The sequence below is a fragment of the Lissotriton helveticus genome, chromosome 3_1 (assembly GCF_964261635.1).
Source record: "Lissotriton helveticus chromosome 3_1, aLisHel1.1, whole genome shotgun sequence".
Taxonomy (NCBI): Eukaryota; Metazoa; Chordata; class Amphibia; order Caudata; family Salamandridae; genus Lissotriton; species Lissotriton helveticus.
In genome coordinates this window covers 1,760,915,612-1,760,922,235 of record NC_136061.1, presented here as the reverse complement: position 1 = coordinate 1,760,922,235, position 6,624 = coordinate 1,760,915,612, and positions in this window count along the sequence as shown.

Below are 6,624 nucleotides of genomic sequence, written 5' to 3'. Positions count from 1 at the left end.
CACCAACACATAAGACTGAAATAGAACCTGGAACAATAACAGCTTCTTTCATTGTAATCTACAATCCATAGATATACAACAGCCTACCCAGCACACTCTCCTCATGTTCACAAACACTCCTGTAACTTTCTATGTCCAGATAAGCTACAAAGGATTGAATTTGTGCCTAGTCTGGGTATTATACAGTAAAGTAAATTCATACATGATGTGCATTTATACATAACCCAGCTGGCACTCACAAATACTAAAACACTTGGCAGTCATGCAGCTGATTGTAGATCAAACAGGCTGAATAATAATTCCCTAATACTAAGACAAAAATCAAACAGGTCATGTTTATCACTTTCTTCTCTACCAGTCCTCAGCAACAACACAGCCATCATCATTTGAACAGGCATGGAATACCTGAAGAGATCTGGCAAATACCACTAGGCATGGAGGACTTTAATTTAGTCCAACACTGCGGGCCCCAGCTAACTACATACTATGGCTGCTTCATGACATCTCACACAGAGAATCATATAAGGGATGCTTGTACCAAAGTCCATCCCAGCAGATCTCTCGCCGATCCGTGCATGGTAAATGATGTAGTGAACTGTAATAATAGGAAATACCATGAAGGGACCTTCATAGATGATCAAAGCTTTCAGCTTACAAAAAACTATAAACTGCACTCTAAACTTTCACAGTTGTTTACCCATCACACTGCTAAGTTCTGCATCCCATAACACGAAAAAAGCACCTCGGTGCTCATGGAAATACTTTCCACGTAGGATCAAAACAAAGGCAGCACTGTTCCAACTGCACACCCTACACTGTGTAGAGTGCACGTGGGTAAGTGTTGCAGCACCCACAAAAGGGGAAGGAAGCAGTAATAGAATTTTACAATACAATGTAAAAATCTGATGATTTAGAGTTTGGCAGGTGTGGTACTCCTTCAAATTCTGACAGATATCCTGTTTGCCGTAGTACAAATGCCTTAGGATATAATGTGAATGTAATACAGTAGGTGGGCTAACCGTCAAAGTATCTGATCTCCCAGACTCTAAAGCAGACCCCGAGTCACTTTAGTTTCACACTTTCCAACCCTAGGTATGTGTTATGCCAGCATCCCAGTCAGGGTTGGACTGGGAAGCACAACCGGCCCTGGCAAAGTGCTTGGCCAGCCCCCCTCCCCACTCAGGGGGGGGGGGGTGGAGGTCCCGCCTGCTGAGCTCTTTGCCGGGCCGGTTTTTGGCCGATTTTGGCACAGGGCCGATTTTGCAGCCATTCTGAAAAAAACGGCCCTGTAGCAAAAACGGCCCCCAGGGGCCCTAAACCGGCCCCCAACCGTGCAGCCCACCGGGGGATTGCCCGGTGCCCGCTATGGCCAGTCCGGCTCTGATCCCAGTTGGTTGTACAGGAAAATTGCTTTAGACCAGCCCTGACCACGCACCCCAAACAACCCAGCAATGTCAGTGAACTTATTCTCTAGGATACAGAACTTAATTTGAGCCAGCGGTAACAGGTGGGGACCATATGCACTCATTTCTGAGGACCGGCACTTATTTTTCTTCAACAAACTTTGATCCAGAGCGAGAGTCACGAAAAGGGGGAAGAAGGTGGAAGAGAAAGATAGAAAAACAGTTTCAAAGGAACATGGCATGGATGAGACATAAACTGCAAGAGTGAGATACAAAGTAAGGGACTGTCTGATAGCAGATTAAAGAGGCATGAGGTGGAATCAAGACTACACAGCTTTAGGATTTGCAGCACCGATCTTACATAGTATAGGCTTGGGCTTCTGAACCAAACGTTGAGCTCCGTAACTAATTTTTCAACAAATTAAGCACTGCGTGGAAGAAACAACATTTTGAAAGAAGCAGAGCCCCGGGCCTTCCAGCAGCCTTTAGCCCTACCTGGGGGCCTGAAACAATGCACAACTCATCTGTTTTGCCAAACGGTGTATGTGGTCGGCGCCCTGTCAATCCAATGCCAAAGGCGGCTTTTCTCTCTAAGCTCCTACAGAGCCCCCATCTCCCCCACTTCAGGTTTCTTGCAGAACTCGCTCCTCCCACGCACCCTTTCTGTTCTGCCTGTTGCTTCAAGCTCTGATTTTCAAAGCAGCATAAAAACAACCAACAAATTGCTTCATGATTCATTGCCCACGCAAGAGAGAATATATAGTCTAATGTGTGTCGAGAGGTGCCGTATCAGGCGAGGGCTAAACATCTGGGAGGCCGCCCTCCCTCCTCTCCCAATTAGCTCCGGCTTCCCTTTGCACCAGAGGGCTCGAGGACTGTTTTGCACACTCTTTGCTGGATGGCCACGGGTCACTTAACTGTCTAATATGTCCAATAATGTTTCCATGACCTAGAAATGCCCTTCAAACCCAGTGCGAATTTTAGAACTTTAAGTAAATGTCACTGCTATTAAGTACAGATTGCAGCTTTTCCCAGCAAAAAAACCACCCTTTTTTGGAGGTAATTTGTGCTCCAAATGCAGCTGTTAAAATACAGAGGGACAGATTAACAAGATCCTTGCACCACTTTTGCGTCACTTTTCCCATTTTAAAAGTGACTCAAAAGTGGCACAAGGGGCTTGTAAATCTGCCCCAGAGTGAACAGTCGACTCATTTTCACAACATGCTGTATATTTTTGCACAACATGCCTGCTCTGCATACCTACTACTTAAAAGTGCTTCCCATACCATTTGTAAAGGGTGTTACATAATATCTCTCTTGCGCCGTTCATGGAAAATAATTTCTATCCCATACTTAATTCAAAAGCCTTTTATGCAGTCTCCTTTAACCAATAGCTTTTTTTGGTCTGAAACCTTTAGTAATTGGCTTGAGACATTTTCAGTCACATCTTGAATCAGTCCACAGGGCTATTTCACCCTCGCAGTTTTTCTGTTGACTGAGTGGGTGTTTCCTTCCACCAGTGGCGGCTGGCACAGGTGAGCGCAGTGGGCGGGAGGGATTGTAGGGGGATGTCAACAGACGAAGGAATAGGTATAAATAAATAAATAAATAAATTATACCTATTCCGTCGTCTGTTGGCTTGCCTTCCATCCTCACTGGAATGCAAGAATTACTATTTTACAGTCAGTTAGAGACTAAGGGGTCCTTTAGGATCTCGGGCGGTGGCACCACCGCTGTGCCGGCGGTGCAGAAAAATGCAATTTTCTGCCCGCGGGCAGCGGAACTCACTTCCGCCATATTAGTATGGCCAAACATAGCCCATTCCCTGTCCGCCGCGGTGCGACACGCACCGCCATCAAAGTACGCCGCCGCGGTGAGAGCCAATGGAGACTCACAGACGTGTGGAATGACGTCCGCCCCACTCCACAAATTAGGATGCCCAAAACAAGCAGACGCACCGCCCAACTAGAGACAGTGGAAGCTCGACAGGGGAACACAATACCAGAGTCCCAGTCCACACCACCCGGTCAACCCTGCTATGGACCCAGCTCCAGACGTTTTTCCGGTGCTGTACCTGCTACATCACCAGCAACTCATGGACCGCCGCGGACTCCGCCGCAGGTACGCAATTACACAAACACAACACACAGCACATTGGCTGACAGGGTCAAAATCCACATCAGACATCCTGCTGGGGACAGGAACACATCCACAAGGGCACCCATACATGACTCACCTGCCACGAAGTCACCCCTCTGAATCTTGGACACACATCTACTGCGATCTTGCAGCAATGTCCCGGTCACGACACTGCAGCGGGGAACACAAGGGAATAATTGCGTACAATGCAGAAGGCAGGGCCAGTCCTAGTCAACAAGGGTGTCCCCCAAGGCTCAGTGCTCTCTCCTCAGCTCTTTAACATTTATGTGGAACCGCTCGCCAAGCTACTCAGGAAAGCCAACATCCGCTTCCACCTCTACGCGGATGACACGCAGATTTATCTGGAAACCTCCTCTCTTAATGACATCCACAGACTAAATGACGTCCTTAATGATGTCCAAGAATGGCTGACAAATAATCACCTGAAACTCAATCCCGACAAGATCGAGGCACTCCTCATCTCGAACAAAGAAGACAACCCTCAAATCACCGAGTGGCTAAAGTCAATCGATGCGCTTAAAGGGAATCTCACGCTAGCTGACTCCGTAAAATCTCTTGGCTTCACCCTAGACCCCAAACTTACCTTGACAAATCACATAAAGAACTCGGCGAAAAGTGCATTCTTTAACCTCAGACTTTTGAACAAAATCAAACCCTACATTCCCAACAAGGACCTCAAATTAGCCACACAATCTCTAGTACTATCAAGACTGGATTATGGGAACTCAATCCTAACAGGCATCCCTAAATCACACCTGGCACCACTAAAAACAACACTACATGCGGCAGCAAGAATGATCATCGGCTTAAAAAAATCTGACCACATCTCCCCGGCACTCAAAGAACTCAAGTGGCTCGCAGCTGAAATGCGTAGTACCTTCAGAACGGCTTGCCTAACCCATAAAGCCCTCCATACCGGCAAACCTGAATACTTGGCAAACAAGCTCAAAAAAGCAGGTCAAGTCAGAAACCTGAGAAGCTCTAACTCCCTGCTGCTCATCCTACCTAAAACCAGAAAGAAGAAAACTGCGGACTGCTCTTTCACAGGAAACACGCCCAAAATATGGAACTCCATCCCTCCGCACATCAGAACCATACCATCTTACGTGGAATTCAAGAGCCAACTTAAATCCTTGTTCCTTATCCGTTCCCTAGGCTGTGGTTAATTCGGATCAGCTAGCATCCCCAGAACTATGTGGCGACACTGAATCCTGTTACCAACTCCTTCTATATTGTCATTCGTTGACTGCTATTACTCTTTATATGTCATGTTGTTCACTTGTAAGTCTCTAACTGTAAAGCGCTCTGTTACCTTCGGGTCTTGCTAGCACTATAGAAAACTTCTAAATAAATAATAATAAGTCATGGGTAGGGCACAAAGACCCCAGGGCCACACCTCCTCCCACCACACATTAGCACACCCCATGAAGGCACATGCCATGTGCCCATCCTGTGCACTCCCATGCACAACAACAAGCCAAGTCAAACCACACCCTGCACCACACAACAAACAACCAGGGAGACAGCCACAGCAAGAGTGGCTACGCAGGAACACACAACACACAGCACAGTAGCACAGGGCCAGGGAAACACACACACCACAACAACACCACACTCATGGAAACAAACATGAGTACAAGCCCCAAATGAACACATACAAGGAACAAACATACACATGGCCACACAGCCAGCATAGTCACAAATACATACCACAGACTGACACACAGACACATACACACCCAAAATGCCAACAGCAATGGAGCACAGCAAATAGGAAAGCCAAAGTGGGATGCACACAAATGGAAGGCCATGGAATCACACAACAAGCATGCGCACATCACATGCAAGACCAGGAACACAGAACACCACCCTCAGACCATCAAACAACACATGGCTGGTACAGTCAGTGAAGTCAAACCATAGGCACCTCAGTGCAATAACACAGGGAGACAGCAAGGCAAACCAGATATAGGCATAAGGATGGAAGGAAGGCCCGGATGTCAAACTGGGAACAGCCACACGTGGATACAACCACCTCACAGGAGTACACCAGCAGCACAACACACAGGGCCCATTGACACACTCCATGACTGCCAAACACCAGGAGGAATGTACACACATACCCCCCTCACCCCAGCAGCACACAACGCCAGTGCCAAACACACTGAAGGCTGCCAATACTTGCCAGTCCATACAAACACAAACAAACACACACCCTAGGTGTAGCCACAAACATCACACACACACAGGGATGCCAGAACAAATGTCTGCATAAAAAGAACAGACAAACACATAACCCAACTGAAACACACACAGAACCACAACAAAAACAGACATGCCCTGTGCAGCCAAATGGTGGAAAGGAAATGCGAGCACAGACACAACAGGAGGGCACAACCTCATCACTCAGGAACAATGCACACACAACATACCACAACACACACAAGAAGTGCACCATCACAGAACAACACAGCCACATCAAACAAACAACAGATGCACAGGCAAAAGAACAGAACAAACACTGCAGGACATCAGGGGATACACACCAGGCAATGACATGGCAACATACACACAGCACTGTACGCACAACAAGCAGTGTGTGCACACCAAGCATACCAGACACACACAGACATGAGTGACACAACATCAACCCACACAACACAAATCAGCACAGCACAAAGAGAATAGTGCACCCAGGAAGTGAAGCAATACCACAGCCAACACACAAATATCCAACACAACAACAACAGATGCACAAATCTGGGATACAAAGGTGGAATCAACTTGACCAGAGGACTGGGCAGCACACACAGCTGAACAGCAGATGAGCAACCATGACTGCCCAACATGATTTCCTTCATAGCTCACAGTCGGGTTTTCGACCAGGCTTTTCTATGGAAACTACCTTATGAGGTGTCACAGAAAAGATTCGTAAACGTGTGGAAAATGGCGATACCATGGCACTCATACTTCTTGAGTTGAGTGCCGCGTTCGACATGGTTTCTCTTGAACTGCTCTTGCAAGCTCTTCAATCTTTGGGAGTGTCTGGAGTAGCACTTAA